Here is a 17,825-nt window from a genome sequence, read left to right as displayed (position 1 = left end):
TTGGCGGCAACCCAGCCCCACACCAGCCACTGCTTTTCCTCTGAGAAGGCCTCATGGAGGATGTGAATCGCTGAGCACATTGTCTGGAAGGCGGGGGGAAAGCTCAGAGGTTGGCGGGGGGGGGGGGGAAGGGAGCAGAGCCTGTCCCAGAAGCAAGACAGAAAGTTCCTTGTAGTAACGCAGGAAAACTAGGTTAGCCCGGCCGGATTTCACAGTCTGCCGTGCACCGTTGGCCGAGAAACAGGGCTGCACAGCATTTTGAACCATTTGCCATTGTTTTGGGCTGGGCCCCTGCCACAGGAAAGAACGTTAAAAGGCATTCCTCCTTCCCAGGGCAAACCATCAAGGCTCAGCTCAAAGTTTTCAGCTAGTGTATTTTTAGCCTTCGGGGGGTATTCCTGCAAGTTCCAATTCAAAAGGCTTGGTAGTGTGGCCACAAACTTCAGAGTCCCCTGGTGCAAATGCCAAGTCTTGCAAAAAGAAAAAATCTGGCTCCCCTTTTGCGCCCTTGGCAGCTGTCAGCATGCATCAATTTATCAGGTTTGAAGCCTTTCCCCATTGAAAACCTCCATGCCAGGAAGAGGTCCGCCTGCTAGATTTCAGCATGCCAGCAGCTATTTAATTTCTGCTGCTAAAGGGAGAGGAACAAGGGCCAGTAAAAATGTTGGCAACCCTGCCTCTGCTACAAACAAACAAGGTTCCCTTGCACTGGGAACTATGCCTCAGTCTTCCACCTGGAATATGGGGATAACAGCAAGACTAGAACTAGTGTAAGGGTGACAGGAGCCTGCTGCACTTCTAATACAATGCACAAATGCTGGTTGTTATACCCATAGAATAGAGAGTAATGTATCCATAATGGAAGGAAGGAAGGCCTTCTTGCAGAGGGAAAGCCCCGTTATTCTCCATCCCCCTCCCATGAAGGGGGGGGGGAAGGCAGCTGATGGGCAGATCCTGCACAGAAGAGAGCGAGAGCGCTCAGCTCTGTGGTGAGAAGGGATGAGCGTAACAACCTCCTCACCATTTGCTCGCTGAGTTACGAATCCAGCATAATAAACCTTGAGGAAAACCCTCTCCTATTAGAGGGCTTCTAAGTATCTTTGGAGCTTCGTTCTTGTGTTACCCAAATGCATCTTGCAAAGGCTGCACACGTCACATGCTGCTCTTTTCCTCCCCTCGCGTTGCAGCGTCACATCTCCTGATTCACCCTTCCCGGACTACTTATTATTACATGTGCTTTCCAGCTTGAGGGCAACATTGCCTCCTCTGCAGCCACCTGGGGGCTACCTGCCATTTTGGGGCAAGGCAGATTTGATTATTGTAACTCGCTCTACGTGGGGCTGCCCTTGAGACTGACCCAGAAACTCCAGCGGGTGCAGAAGGCCGCGGCGAGACTCCTTAGGGGTCCTCACTGCGGGATCACATCCACCCAGTGCTATACCAGCTGCACTGGCTCCCTGTGGAGTACAGGATCAGGTTTAAGGTGCTGGTTTTAACCTTTAAAGCCCTATACGGCCTAGGACCCTCGTACCTACGGGACCGCCTCTCCTGGTATGTCCCACGGAGGACCTTAGGTCTTCAAACAAAAACATCTTGGAGGTCCCGGGCCACAGGGAAGCTAGGCTGGCCTCAACAAGAGCCAGGGCTTTTTCGGCTATGGCCCCGACCTGGCTCTGTCAGAAGAGACTAGGGCCCTGCGGGACTTGACATCTTTCCACAGGGCCTGCAAGACAGAGCTGTTCCACCAGGCCTTTGGCCAAGGCACAGTCTGACCCCCTCCTTTGGTAATCCTCACAGAACTCTAGCCCAATGGTTGCCATTAATTTGATTTTGAATCATTTTAGAATGAATTGATTTTAGAATGCTGTGTTGCTTTTATTGTTAGCCGCTCTGAGCCCGGCTTCGGCTGGGGAGGGCGGGATATAAATAAAAAAAATATATTTTTATTTTTATTAAGGCAAGAGGCTAAAAGTGGGTGGAGCTATGGATGTGGCTCTTGCCCTACGAGCTGAAGTCAGGTGTTTGTCTAGCCTTCACCTTAGGGAAATAAGACGCTCCCGCAACTCAAGGGCACATTCCGGCCAGGCAAAAGCACTTGAGGATGGGGTAGAACAGGGCTGGTAAGGGGTGTGGTCTGAGGAAAGGGTATGGCCTGGAAAAGGGCCAAATCAAGAGGCCTGGAGGCCTGCAGGTTTACAACGGTAGATTGGCAGGGAGCCACAGCTCAAATGGATTGGCTCCCTTTGGCAAATAGTTCGAGCGAAACCAACACTCCTCACGTGCAAATGGGACATTTTCATTTCCTTTAGAAATTAAAGGGCAGCAAACAACTGAGCACGTGCAATGGTAGTGGGGGTTGGCTGCTTAGGGCAGATCCACACCACACATCCAAAACACATTTAAAGCTCATGGTTCCTCCCAAAGAATCCTGGGAGCTGCAGCTTGTTAAGGATGCTGGGAACTGTAGCTCTGCAAGCAGGGGGAACAACGGTTCCCAGGGTTCTTTTGGGGAAGCCATGTGCTTTAAAGGTGCATTTGATGTGCTTTAAAAGTATGGTGTTGATCTGCTCTTCGTCCTGCAACCATGCAAGCACAGAAAATATTCAGTTCATAATCCATCTCTGTTTGAGTTATGAAAAGAGACCCAAATCAGGGCTCACGACACCCTGACTTACAAACCTACCAGATTTGACTGACCATTCAGCTAATTTCAAGTTTCAGTTCCACCACCAGCAAAGAGGGGAATGGAAGTGAGTAGCCTCCAGGCAAAGCCTGAGGAAGCTCCTTGTTAGCTTCACTTCAACTGCCAATGCAGCTTGTGAGCCAGTCTCAACCAGATTGGATGTGCCTGTAGCAGCCGCCCTCCCCACCTGTGGGAAGCCCCGTTTCCAACTCTAGCATTCTTACCCCTTCCCTGATGTAGCAAGGCCTGGCTTCTCCTGCCAGGGCACTGAGAGTGCTGGAAACACCTCTCTGCTGGTGCCTGCAATTACTGATCCTGATAGCCAACACTATAGTCACCAAGAGGCTTTTAGAACCTGGTTCACAAACCGTTGCTTGAATCAGCCCAAAGCCCATAAAGGGCTCTGAGGAAGCATAGAGTTCAAGGGCAGGGGGATTGTGCAAAGCAAGAGCACAGAGTGTGTCCCAAAGGATTATTGGATAGGGCTGGCTCACGTACCCCTTTCTTTCCTTCCTGGTCAACAGGACAGTCAGATTTTCCCTTGTTCCAAGAGCCCTTCCCTCCATAAAATAATTTTGTGCTGGTTTCCCCCCACCCCAGCACACATACACTTCATCTCAGGGGTCTCTGGTGTGAATTCTGCCCCCTATAAAAGTCCGCATCGTCTGACCCCACTGACTGCAGTGCTTGACAATTTTATATCTAGATCCTCAAACTCGGCCCTCCAGCTGTTTTGGGACTACAATTCCCATCATCCCTGACCACTGGTCCTGTTAGGTAGGCTTGATGGGAGTTGTAGTTCCGAAACATCTGGAGGGCAGAGTTTGGTGAGGCTTGATCTAGATAGATATAGATAGATGTACCCACTCTCTGACCAACATATCTGACACCCCACACAGCTTTACATGACCATCTCAGACCATGTGGCTGAGAGAGCTGGATTCTTCCTGCAAGCACAGAGATGCTCCAGGGAGGAAAGATTCCAGACTGAGCTCTGTCTTCATTTTCCCACATCCGACCAGATGCAGGAGCCCCAGCCTTTATCAAATTAAACCTGCTCCTCTCCTCCGCATCCTTCATTCCCCTGCCTCACAATTCCAGCTCCGGCTACCCAAGCATGAAATGGAAAGCCAGCTTCCTTCGGAATCCACCCAGAATATCATGCAGAGAGACAGTGGAAGGGGAAAATCCACCGACGCTTAATTTCATGCAACAATCGCAACTTAACGTAATGTGTGGGGAAACTCCCCGACATGCGACGCACGTGCATTTGAATTCTTCCTCATTAGATCTTTGCAAATGAACCGGTGTGGAATTGGTTCATTCGTTTACAGGGCTCCGGCGAAGGCGGAAAAAGCCGGGTATCCACGCCTGTCTCACTCCATTTACATCTCTAAAGGGTTTCCTGGCTGGAAAGCCCACTCAGAACAAGAAGGGGGAAAGAGAGCAAAGCTTCTATGCTCTGTGTCTGCTTCTGATGCTTTCAACAAGGAAGCTCCCGCCAAACCAAAGACACACATGTTCTCACTCACACGCCTCTCATTATTCCACGAGAAATTATGGCTTTCAGACGGGGAAATGTTACCTGCTGGCTCAGCGTAACCCAGATCTCCATTGTCTTGGCTCGGTTGTATCGGAAGCACAACGCCACACTCTCCCCAGATCAGGTCCAGTTGCGGTTGCTACAAAACCGACCTGCTCTTCCCAGCCGTGCGGAGAGGAAAACCCCCTCCGTCAAAGCATATCCCTGTGTCATAACAGCCAGCCTAGCTCCGCGAACATCCCTGGCGTTGCCATAGCGACGGCTTACCTCCAGCAGCGGTCCAGGGGCTCCTGCTCTTGAGATCTCTCCAGCGTCAGCCGTGCAGAAAGGACCTGCGAGAGATTCCCGGTTCAAGTTCCAGATGTGGGGGTCGGACCGACAGACAGATGGGGGTGCTCATCCCCCACAGGGGGCTCATCGTGTGGCTGCTGAGAGATAACGAAGAATATGAATTCATCGCCTTCTCTCTGATGAAATCTGCCGCCCAGCCAGATGTTTCCCTGTAGCAGCCAACAAGGCATTAGAGCAGCTCATGAAGGCAGCCCTTGTCCCCGACACGCCCAGAACAAGGCGAATGATCTGATCCCGGCAGTTTCCTTTGATCAAGCTTCACACTGAGCGTGCGGAGTAAATCATGTTTTCCCCGAGTCACAATTCCATGCCCAGTTATGAACGGGCAACATAAGCATTCTGGATCCCCAAACCACCTGCAGATTCTTTGCAAAGGGATAGCAGGTGCTTGTTTTTATTGGGGGAGCGAGGAAGAAGAGCCCACTGTGCAGAAGATAATTACTTTAATTATATATATGCATTTTTCGACTCGGTATTTTTAGCCTTCCCCGCGTTTGTTGGCAACTTACAAATAAATGAAATCAAGCACGTGCAATATTCAACTGAAACTGAAGTGCAATTCATCACACAAAGACCACTCGTGCAATGCACAGGCAGATGATGTTTCAATTTCCCCCTCTCCTAAAGACCTGAGCAGCTGCAAAGGCTTTATTGATACTAATACTAGGGTCCCCAAAGTGGAGTTTGTGGGCACCTCTGTACCCTCTGACACCAACTTGGCACCAGAAAAGCCCTTTTTAAATCTTTTGCCCAAATGACAAGATCATTACAAAAGAAGTACAATATTTTATCTATATGTGTACAAATAAAACATAAGTATAATTTAATTTTTTGGAGGGATTGTTTGTTTTGGGGAAAGATATTGCCTGTTCTTTCGCCTGCGTTTTATTTGTTATTGGGTGCCTGAAATGGTTTGCCTACTTGGCAGAGTTTCTTGCGTTGCAAGTGTTTCTTGTGAAATATGGCTTTTTTTTTAGGAATAATTAAATAATTCTCCAGGGCTTCAGGCAGGGGTCCCTCTCTCTCTCTCAGCCCTGCCTGGAGATGCCAGGGATTGAACTAGCGACCTTCTGCATGAACATAGCAGACAACTGCATCTGGGGGAGGGCTAATCCAGAACTGCCCCACCCTGCCATGCTGGGAGTTCTCTCTGTTGTGCCAGAGGGACCTTCCATTATTGCATTTTGTACCTGGGAATCCAACCAAGGAGCCCGACAGATCCGTGTATATTTGGAAGGGAAGGAATTGGGGGAACAGGACCCCCCTCCTTGCCCTCCACAACAAGATGCCAAGATTAAAGGGCTTTCTTCAGTCCCCTTTCAAGATGTATCCAACTGACAAGGTTATCACTCACCCAGCTGATTAGTTCATCATACGACCGATGGCTGGGATTACGGAGGTAGCGGCCCTTCTTCGTCCCCTGTGAGGACTTGCAGCTGGGACTTTTCAGGGAGAGATTTGAGTGCGCGGACCCCTCCACATTCGCACCATGAAATGCAGGGCTCTGAAATGCAAAGCAATATATTCGCATTATAGATCGCCAAGGATATCTAACTGTCCGATTCTAAGACCGCAAGCTTTACTTTCAGAGAGAATTAGTACAGTTTCTTACTGTTAAGTTCCATGTTGTTGTTTTTTAATACCTGAATTTCTTTGCACTTGGGGATCAGATTCAAGAAAGGGGGGGGGAGGTAAACAAACAAACAAACAAACAAACAAATCAACCAGCTATCTCCCGGCCTCTTCACTGATCCAGCTGCACACCATGCATAATTGTATACCACTTTCTGCTACAACAGCAGCAAGGATACTTATCGCTAAATGCTGGAAAACTCAAGATTTGCCCACACTGGAAGAATGGCAGATGCAACTGATGGACTATATGGAACTGGCTGAGATGACTGGCAGAATCCGAGACCTGGGAGAAGAACTGGTGGAGGAGGATTGGAAGAAATTCAAGGATTATCTACAAAAACATTGTAAATTGTATGAATGTTAAGAAAGATGTAAGATTGGTAATAACATGGCTCCAACAAATTAGTATTAAGGAATATAAATTTGAACGTAATTGAAAGAAAAGACAAATTTTGGATAAACAATATTATAAAACTAAAATTTCAAAAGTGTGATTTAGATTCTAAAATTTGAGATTTAATATTGGATAATTATAGGTTGCGTGGCTATTACCTCCCCCCCCCCCCACAGGTAGAATGAATAAAGACACCAGACACATGTATTTAGGTTAATGGGCGAAAATGGCCACAACTTTATTGATTACAGGTAAGAGAGGTATTGGCTTTAGGCATTGGTCCCTAACCGACTATCCGGTCTAACCGGGAAGGGTTAAACACCAACAGGGGGAGCTACCCGAGATGCATATCCCTAGGCGCTCCCCGAGGGGTTACCGCTCGGGGGCGCGCTTTAGGCCCTAGCCTCCGTAGGTTTCGGACGAGGCGTCGCCCCTTGGAGTCCTTTAACGAACTACCCTTCAAGCAATGGGGGAGGTGATGGCGCTCCTCCCCCCCCCGATCTAATTTGCATAACAATACCCCGGCCAATGCCTACCGCCAAAACCAAGGAAGTTGTGACGAATTGCTACGAGGTAGGCGAAAAAACCAAGTGGCACCAAAACCAGCCAATTAGCCAAATGGAAAAATTCCTACCCGGCCCCATGCGGCGACCAGCCGAAGCCCATAGCAAGGTCGATGGCAAACCTAAAGGGTGGGTGGGTGGGAAACCGCGTAAGCTGCAGGGAAGAAAAGGGGCGAGCCAAGGGCTGCCCCGACCTTAAGTGGCCTCTGGAAGGCCCGCCCATGCCGCCAGCCGATTGGCTGACGCACGGGATGCTAGAGGGAATCCCAGCTTCCCGCGAGGCTGACGCTAGCCCCGCGGGAGTGTGGGAGGGGATGAGAGCCCGCAACCCCACCCCCTCCTGACGCTCGGTAGTGGCAATATGAATCGAAACAAGTAAATAATTTGCTAGCAAAATTTATGAGTTCAGAATGCAGGAACAAGAGATGTGAGGAAGTCCAAAGATGAGAATGAAATGTGGAGATTTGAAAAGACTATGTTATTATCTATGTTTTTCTTTATTGTTTAAATTTTTTTAATAAATATTATTTTTTAAAAAAATTGTATACCACTTTCAAGGATAGGAAAGACCCTCTTGCCTCTGACCCCAGGGAGGGGCTGCAGTTAATGCACAGCCCAGTGATGAGACAGAGGGACTAAGGATGCAAGTCAGTGGAAGGAAGCCTTGGATATTCCTGGTAATATTTAGGGTATTAGGGGAGGGGTAGTACCTCTGGTGGGGCACATGTCACGCTCCTTCTGGGCAGGGGTGCTAACTTGAATAAAATACTGTGGGGGCCCAGGTAAGCCCCACACGACGCAGTGCATACACACAGTGGCATAGCGTGGGGGGTGCAGGGGGGGCCGGCCGCACCAGGCGCAACATCTGGGGGTTAGGGTTAGGGGGTGCAAATCCACGGGTTAGGGGGTGCAAATTACTTGCCTTGCCCCGGGTGCTGACAACCCACGCTACGCCACTGCATACACACTATTTGAATGGGAATGCCCATCAACTTTGTGGGGGCCCAGCTCCCTCAAATACTTTATTGTGGAGGCCAAAGCACTCATGGCCCCTAGGAGTTGGCTCCTATGCTTCTAGGGTAGTTTGTCCACCTTTCTACAGAAGGCTAGTTTCCACACACACACACACACACAAAAAAAAAACACACACATGCCACTTTTCTATCCTCCATCGAGGCAAGCAAAAGGCAGGATCAGGGTTGCAGGGCACATTCTAGCCAAGCAAAGACACTCCAGGAGGGTGTGAAGCAAACTCAGTGAGGAAAGTAGCCTGGGCAGAGTCTGGAGGGCCTAGAAGGCCTTGACAGATACCTCGGGCCTAAGGTTCCTCACCCATCACTTAAAGGGAAAAAGACATAATAAATCTATTAACCCTTTTCAGCCATGATACCGAAACTGAACCTCCGCATTAAGAGGCATTCTACCTCTAACTACCCTTTGCTGGGGGAAAACTGGGGGTGAGGGTTGCTGCCTTCATGCTCCAGTGGTGGGGTTCTGCCTGGTCACTGCCGGACACAAAACTCTCTGTGGGGTCCCCTCCTCCTCGCCATGCCATCCGGCCCAATCGCCAGCCCTCTCCCCCAGTGCCAAATCAACAAAACTACCCAAAGGGAAGGGAAGGATGAAGCTGCATGTCCTCCCCACTTGTTTTTGTTCAGAAGGGTCAAGCAGAGGAAGAACAGAGCCAGGAGGCACCAGAGGCAGTGGGGTTGGGGGAGCGACTGCGGCACCAGCGAAGGGTGGGCCCTGGGAGGTCGCCTGACAAAGCCTGCTGCAAGCACCCAGCCCTGAATCTTACAGGAGCCTCAGCAAAGGAGGAAAGTGGCGGGAATGTGGTGCATATTTTTCCTTTAAAAAGAAGCAGAAGCAGCAGCAATCGAGGCTTCTCTCTCTCTCTCGCTCTCTAGGCCGCAACCCAGCCTATGAAGATGCTTCTTGCCCAGGGCCGGAAATGAAAGGAGAGATAACGTCTTAGGAAAGATAAAAACCGTGGAACAAAACAAATCTTCGGGTCTGACAGGAATATGTACAGGACAAACTGGGTTGAAGTGGAAACGCAGCAGCCACTTTCGTTGCGCTGATAATCCACCCACCACACAAACACATCCATCTGGAATCTCTTTCTCTCTTTCCACACGCACAGACACTCTCATAGACTCATAGAACTGCAGAGTGGGAAGGGACCCTGAAGGTCCTCTAGTCCAACCCCCTGGATTGCAGGACTCCCAGCTAAAGGCCACCCAACCTCTGCTTCCAAGGAAGGAGAGGCCACCACCTCTCATGGGAGTCTGCTCCTTTCACGTAAGCTGAATCCATTGGTATGGGTCCTACCCTCCAGAGCAGGAGAAAACAAGCCTGCTCCATCTTCCATGTGACAGCCCTTTAGATATTGGAAGATGGCCGTTGTAGCTCCTCTCAGTCTCCTCTTTGTCAGGCTAAACATGCCCAACTCCCTCAACGGTTCCTCATAACACTTGGTTTCCAGACCCTTGATCATTCTGGTTGCCCTCCTTTGCCCACACTCCCAGCTTGTCAAGATCCTTCTGAAATTGTGGTGCCCAGAACTGGACAAAGTATTCCAAGTGTGGTCTGACCAAGGCATAATAGAGTGGGGACTATTGCTTCCCTTGATCAGGACACTATACTTCTGTTGATGTAGCCTAGAATAACATTAGCCTTTTTTGCTGCTGTATCACACTGTTCTCTCTCTCCCTCTCTCCTTCTGGTAGGGCTGGCATCTCTCAACCCCCCACCTCCCCTCCAGTTTCCTAACGTCTCGCCCCATCATTCCATCTCCATGGTGGGATGTGAGGGGAGAAGAACTGCACTTGTGGAGTGTGTGCTGGTTAGTTTTCCCTTCCGGGAAGGATGGAACTGGAAAAGCTGCCTGCCTGAAACCCCGAAGAGCCATTGCCCGCAGACTGTCTCGCCAGAGTGGTGCATGCTCTGGTTATCTCCCACTTGGACTACTGAAATGCGCTCTACATGGGGCTACCTTTGAAGGTGACCCAGAAACTACAACTAATCCAGAATGCAGCCACTAGACTGGTGATTGGAAGTGGCCGCCAAGACCATATATAACACCGGTCCTGAAAGACCTACATTGCCTCCCAGTACGTTTCTGAGCACAATTCAAAGTGTTGGTGCTGACCTTTAAAGCCCTAAACGGCCTCGGCTCAGTATACCTGAAGGAGTGTTTCCACCCCCATCATTCAGCCTGGACAGTGAGGTCCAGCTCCGAGGGCCTTCTGGCAATTCCCTCATTGCGAGAAGTGAGGTTATAGGGAACCAGGCAGAGGGCCTTCTCGGTAGCGGCGCCTGCCCTGTGGAACACCCTCCCATCAGATGTCAAGGAAATAAACAACTACCTGACTTTTAGAAGACATCTGAAGGCAGCCCTGTATCAGGAAATTTTTAATGTTTGATGTTTTATCATGTTTTAAATATTCTGTTGGGAGCCGCCCAGAGTGGCTGGGGAAACCCAGCCAGATGGATGGGGTATGAATAATAAATTATTATTATTGCCAATCTGCACAGTCAACCCTGAGCTAGGTGGACCAACAGTTTGTCACCATCTTCTTCGTATGCATAAAGTCCCAGGTTCAACCCAGCTGATGCTGGGAAAGACTCCTGACCAAGAATGAAGCAGAATATCTAAGTGCACAGGATCACGGTGTCCTTATGACCCTTGGCAGCTTCACCCTTGTCCTTTTAATTATCCCAGTGACTTGAAATGTTTTATACTGTGATGACAATAAAGGTATTTGATTTCATTTGATTTCATTTGCCTCCGGACCAACATCCTGGAGATACCCCACTGCCAGTCAAAGTCAAGAAAACTAAGCTGGATGGGCGGACTCTGCAGAAGGCAACTTTCTATGTTCTCAGGTTTCTTGACTCTTTAACAACTTGCCCCATCATTCCACCTGCATGGTGGTGTGGGAACCATAGAACATGTGCCCATTACACAACTGTTTTTTAAAGGGCTGGCTGGCAAATTTTACCAATGATTTATTAAGTAAAAGCAAAGGCACACCTAGGATCCCTTGCACCCCTGGCAGCCCCACCAGGAAAAAAAAATCACTTTACCGCAATAGCCTTAGTAGGAATTACTTTATTTTATGTGGCCCAAGTACAGTACTCGAAGCATCTTGCAAATTGCTCACCTTAGCACAGGGTCTGGTGTCCCTACCTCTGCAAAAAACCTGCATCACCAAGCTTCTGCTTCTCTGTAAAGGTATGTTCACATTAGCAGCTTAAATGTAGTGAGGTCATTACCCCATGATCTATTTGTTGCCTGCTCTGCTCCCAGATATCTAGGCAGGTAACCATCAGTTCTGTAATGTTTAAGCAAACCGGTTAAAGGGTGTGTGTCCATTAGTGAGGTCACACACACACACACACACACACACACACACACCCTGACTGCATTTCAAGCTACATTTGCACAGTGATGTTCACATCAAAGAGGGGGCAGATGTGTCTTCACACACAACCCACATGACTATTTTGGGGTTTCCCTGCCCCCCAATTTCACCCACAAAATTCCTACTCATTGAAGCATTGCCTGTGCATGTGCGAAGGAAATGTCCCCATTACCACTTGTTCCACATCCAGTTTTCTAGCTGGATTGAAACTGGCTTGAGAAAAACACACACACATATCAAACACAGCAGAATTTGTCAAGAAGCTACAGGATCGATAGGGAAGGCGGCTAATGGCGTATGAGTGCGGCTTCAAAAATTAGCCATGGGAGCCCACAGCACGAGGTAAGTAGGCAGTAATGGAAGCAGCCCCTAAGTGGCAGTAAAGGAGCAAGCCCCTTGCCCCACTTTGCCAGGATTCAGAGCTGGCCTCTTCCCACGGAGCTCTCTGTGGCTTAACATACTTTGAGCTCATGGGCTTAAGAAGCTTGGACTTCAAGCTGGGTCATGCTATGAAAGGGTTCATTTGCAGCAGCAAAATCCAAGCAGTCTTTCCCAAAACTCACCCCTCTCTCAAAGCTCGCAACAAAGACACACCTTCCTGAGAGAACCTAGCTGGCTTTTGTGCTGCGTTATATAATGTGCCTAAATGAAAGCCATGGTTTGGGCTAGGTGTTGCAACGGAGCTTATTTACAAGGAAATGAAGCAAGGCTTTACTAAACATGAGCTGCAAGATGGGCTCAGATCTTGCAAGGAAGGAGCAGGTCTGTGCATAAATCTCAGCCGGCCTTGCCCGTTCTGTAGGAAGGAGGTCAAAACAGATGTGACCTCCAGCATCCACCACACCACAGTCCTGCTGCTACAGGAATTAAAGGGGGGGCAGGGAAGAGGATATCCCCATTGTCTCTGCAAAGCAAGCTTCTAAACAGAATCACCAACACTTAAAATCCAGCTCAGTCCTCTCCTCCTCCTGGCATCTTGGATTTCACCAGGCAGACTTCCCCCCACACTTGCAGCATTGCGGAAGTGTCCCCCCCCCCCGCCCCCCGCAGATGAAACCCAAAGGTCTGACAGCCCACACCAAGTTAGAATTTGATGGCAGCAGGTGTGTTATACTGTAGCTTACAGCGATCTTTCTCATGCGTTAAGTGCAAGCGGCCGCACACATCAGGCTTCAAGCACACAGGAGTTTGAAACCTAGCATCCTTCCACTCAGCCATGCCACTCCTTCAAACCCTTTTGCACACCCTGATGCCACAGCCGTGCCAGTGAGTGCACTGTTTTGCAACGCAGGTGATGTGCCACGTAAACTGTACCAAGACAGATCGTCAGATCAATTCGGACCATTCGCCAGTCAAGCTCAGAAATGGCTACACCGAACTGTAACAGCTCTCTGGGATGTTTTTCAGATGTCAGAGGCTGAACTTAAGGCTCTGCCGCTGAACTGCAGACCTTGCACAACAGATTTTGCAACTGGTCCCCCCCACCCTGCTCCCGTGCAGGTCTGGGTGATGAGGCTTGCTTGCGCATCGCCGTGCACCTCATGGGTTTGCATTGAGAGCCACAACTGCCTCTTCCCCACCACATCCACACATTCAGGGCCCGTCTGTGGAAACTGCACAGACTGCATTCCATCTGCGCTCCATCTGTGCGGAGAACGGTACAAACACATTGGAACTTGCCCGAAAACAAAGCCAAGCCCTCCTGCAAAGGAAGAAAAGTTAGTGCTTTTTCGCAAAGGACACAGATTTCATACGACAGGATTCCTGGAGGCATCCCCAACAAACTCACGTGGCTGGTCTGCGAGCTGGTCTTGGGTCCAGTTTTTGCTCCCTTGGAGGTGTTTGCTCTTTGCACAGCTGGAAAAATGAAAACAGAGCCTGCAAAGGGTGTGTGGGAGGCGAGCTTCCTCTTGGCTCCCCTTTTCCTTTGCGAAACTGATTGACCGCGGACTTTAAACAGTCCCTCCTTCTTAGCCACCCTGGGAGAATTAGCGCTGCTGTGAACTTGCTGCCAAGTTGCCTGCCAACTGGGCTCTGCCGCCTGGCACATCCATGCTCCCTTGGTGGCTGCTTGAAAGGCCTTGCACAACTTCGCCAGCGAGATAAACACTCCAGAACTCCGTAAGAGCCAACCTCCAACTCGCCGTTTATCACATAAGCCGGGGAGTCAGACACGCACACACACACACACACACACACACACTCCAGTCCCAAGGCTGCCAAATCCACGCCAGGATTTATGAGGAAGCTCGGCCACAAAGGGTTTTATCTTTGGCTTTTAGATAAATGGTCCCAAAGTAGCTTGTGAGTTTCTTGGGGCAAAGGGGAGGGGAGGAGAGAGGAATCAAACAACAGGCCTTCTCAGCGATGTTTTCTGGACCATGAAAAGCAGGAGGTGCCGCATCATATGATCGCAGCCTATTAAGTGAGCAGCAGCAGATTCCAAGTCAGAACCGGCAAACAGACAACAGGGGCTGTGCCCTCGAAAGCAAGGAGCAGAAGAGGCCACCCACCACCAGGGTCATCTAGTCCAACCCCCTAAAATGCAGGACCCCCAGGCTGGTGCCCTTCAGACGTTTTGTGGCCATCAGCCCCCAGGCGGCATGGCGAAAGTTCAGGGATGGTGGGTTCGCGGTCCAGCAAGATCTGAAGAACAGCAGCTTGGTAAGGCTGGTCAAGGCCATTCAAATGCTGCAGCAAGAAAAGCCTGATCTTGTAGCATGCTATGAATTATGCACACACATATCATTGCTCTTCTTTTGCATAACTGAGTCTGCACTTTTGCCTGTTTTGGATAATTTATTCCACCTTTGCAAGTCACAGGGCTGAAGAAAGAGCTGTGCAAGGCGACGCCACCCTCAGCTATTGCAAACTTTGTTCCCGTCATCCCCACTGGCTTCTGTGTTGGGCTTTGCTAACCAGGTCTCCTCCTTTTGGACTGCAGCTCCCATCAGCCCCAGTCACCATGGCTGTGCTGGAGGGCATGCAGTTGGCCAAAGCTTTCTTAATACTGTATTTGAACTGGCATTGCCTGTCTGCTTCTAGGGATGAAGGAGAGATTCAGTTTTGTTTGGGTTTTAGTGAGAAGTGACCTGATTTGCACTTCTCAAACACTTGTGCAAAGCAAAACATAATTACAGTATTCATTAAACTTTGCACTTCCCCAAATGTTGTGATGCAGTTCTCCAGCCAGTTTGTATAAAAATGCCTAATTATTGGAAAGTGTGCCTTAAAACACATACGTCCGTGAAAGTATTTCATTATATAAGAATATATTGTTTGACGGAGTGTGTGTAGTGTGTGTATTAGCCAAAACTGCATCCCAAAACGTGTATATTTGGAGAAATGGACACTGAAATGCTGACAACTTTTCACAAGGATTAAAAAAAAACAATCTCCAAGATGCTGCAGAACTGTGGAGAAATGAACTTTCGACTGGAAAAATGAGAAACAGAGAGAAACTGAAGTGGATAGATTTGTTGGCCCTCATTCCCTGCTCCTGAGAATGGCTTTATTTCTCTGGAAACAGAAAGCTCAGATCACAAATGTGTCCTGGGGTCTCTTCCCTACCTGATATATTTGAACAGGCCAAGATGATGCCACTCCAATGAGGCTGCAGGGGCACTTATTTGCTGTAGGCAAACTTCCAACTGGTAACCAAATTTTGCCATGGCCTTTAACACCCTTCCAATGAGATGTTCAGTGTTCTGAAAGAGCTATGTCCCATTCTCTTGTGAACCATAACTTCCTGTTCATTTGTTGTTTATGCTGTTAAAAAACACTATAATATTTTCATGCTACAAGTCGGAGCTCAGTGGCTGTGATTGTTCCCAGCCTGCATATCAGGCCAGGAAGTGACCAGCTCATGGGTCCAGTATGGCTCTTCATCAGGAGGATGGTCAGGAGGCCTCTTCATCTTACCCTATGGACTCTCGCCAGACCCCACCCCTCACCAGCCCACCTGAGTCAAAAGTTGATCTGTTGCTCCACCCACTATTGTCTCTGGTCCCACCCCCGCAAGCATGCAGCCCCGCCCCACTCAGGAAGGTTGCTCATAAAGGAACACAGCCTTGGGTCTGAAAATGGTTTCCGATTCTTTCTAAGTTTGTTTGGCAGGGCAAAAAGCCCCGAATAAAGTTTAAAATATTAACTGATGCGAAAGAAAGAGGGGGATTTGCCCTGCCAGACTTGAGGTTATATTATGAATCCGCAGCCTTCTGCTGGTTGAAAGATTGGATCTTACTGGAAAACACTGATGTCCTAGATCTGGAAGGGTTTGACAATGCTTTTGGGTGGCATGCATATTTGTGGTATGACAAGGTTAAAGTGCACAAATTGTTTAAAAACCACATTGTTAGGAGAGCAATTTTAATGGTCTGGACAAAATATAAAGACTTATTGGAGAGTAAGACTCCGAGGTGGCTCTCACCGGTGGAGGCCAAGGCACGTAAGAGACTTAACATGGAGGCCAATTGGCCTAAATATGGGGAAATAATTGAAAAGATTGGAGACAAGTGGAGGTTGCAGAGCTTGGAAAAATTAAAAAACAAGGTGCGAGATTGGTTGCATTATGCACAAATTCAAGAGGTTTTTAAAGTAGACAAGAAGGTTGGATTCCAGGTGGAAAAATCGAAACTAGAGACAGAACTGTTAGAACCAAAAAGTAAACTACTTTCGAGAATGTATAACCTGCTGCTTAAATGGAATACTCAGGATGAGACAGTCAAATCCGCCATGATAAAGTGGGCGCAGGATTTGGGGCATAACATTATGTTTGAAGACTGGGAAAGGTTATGGAACACCGGAATGAAATTTACGGCATGTAGTGCCTTGAAGGAAAACATTATGAAAATGATATACCGGTGGTACATGACCCCCGTCAAGCTTGCTAAGATATATCACCTGTCTGATAACAAATGTTGGAAATGTAAAGAGGCGGAAGGGACATTCTTTCACCTCTGGTGGACCTGCCCGAAAGTGAAGGCCTTTTGGGAGATGATTCATAATGAACTAAAAAAGGTACTTAGATTTACCTTACCTAAGAAACCAGAGGCCTTCCTCCTGGGCATGGTGGACCAGAGAGTGCTTAAGAAGGACAGAACTTTTTTTATGTACGCTACTACAGCAGCAAGGATCCTGATTGCAAAGCATTGGAAGACACAAGATTTACCCACACTGGAGGAATGGCACACGCAGTTGATGGACTACATGGAATTGGCCGAAATGACTGGCAGAATCCGAGACTTGGGAGAAGAAACAATCGAGGAGGACTGGAAAAATTTAAGGACTATCTGAAAAAACATTATAAGCTGTATGAATGTTAAAAAATGCACCTTTTAGGAAATTCTAGCTTCAGTAATGTTAAACTAAAGAAATGGAAATTAAGGCACAAGAAGTCAGAGATAGAATAATGAAACAACTTTATTGTGTTTAAATGAAAATGTACATGATTTGGGTTATAACACATTTGAAATTGGGTAACATGATAAAATGAAAGATACAACAAGTATTGAAACAAGTTAACAAATTGCTGATGTTATGTATCACAGAGAATGCAGGGTTGGGAGGATGTGGGGAAGTCCAGTAGACTTGGAAAAAAGAACAAGAAAATTTGTAACCTTTCTACTTTACTCTTATAATATGTTCTTTATTCTTTTTTCTGTATTTCACAAACTCAATAAAAAATATTATAAAAAAAAAATGAAAATGGTTTCCGATTCTTGCTGTAGTTGCTATCAAGCAGAGACAGTGCAAAGTAAAAAACCTAGTAGTGTAGATTGCTGAACTACGAGACTTGGAATTGAATTTGCACTGGAAATACACATACCCTAACTTGTATCATAGGGAAAACAGGGTTGGAAGCAGGAATGCTTCTGAATACCCGGTGCTGGAAACTGTAGGAGCAGAGAGGGCTCTTATGTTCATGACTTGTTTGCAGGTTTCCCACAGGCATCTGGTTGGCCACTGTGAGATCAGGATGCTGGACCAAATGAGCCATTGGCCTGGTCCAAAGTTTCTTACATTCTTAAGGTTTGCTGGAGAACAGCATAACAATCTGGACAGGCACCATCTGGAAGCAGTTCCAGATCCCTTTGTATCAGCCTTAGAGCCTTCTAAATATTTTGGACTACATTCCAATGGAGTTGTACTCCAAAATATCTGGAGGACACCAGGTTCCTGGTGGTAGCGTTATAGAATGAAGCCTTGGAGAAGGCAATCCTGACCTCTA

The 17,825-nt window shown here is 48.1% G+C and overlaps 1 protein-coding gene across 15 annotated transcripts in view; it reads right to left on the bottom strand.

Moving 5' to 3' along the window:
- LOC310833951 (semaphorin-4A-like) overlaps window positions 1-17,825 on the bottom strand; it is a 76,258-nt gene that overhangs the window by 56,908 nt on the left and 1,525 nt on the right. The window contains exons 2-4 of one of the 15 annotated variants that reach the window (XM_083717166.1): window positions 13,386-13,453; window positions 5,932-6,081; window positions 4,494-4,654 (exon numbers count right to left, since the gene is read on the bottom strand). The gene's annotated coding sequence lies outside the window, so the exon portion shown is untranslated. Of the gene's footprint in view, window positions 1-4,268; window positions 4,655-5,912; window positions 6,082-13,385; window positions 13,842-17,825 lie in introns of those variants that run through there. The other 14 variants (XM_083717159.1, XM_083717154.1, XM_083717165.1 and 11 more) reach the window with 14 other exon arrangements.

This window comes from Podarcis gaigeae (genome assembly GCF_964106915.1).
Source record: "Podarcis gaigeae genome assembly, chromosome: 16".
NCBI lineage: Eukaryota > Metazoa > Chordata > Lepidosauria > Squamata > Lacertidae > Podarcis > Podarcis gaigeae.
The sequence above is the reverse complement of the archived record's forward strand: the minus strand, read 5'-3'. Positions and strand labels throughout refer to the sequence as shown.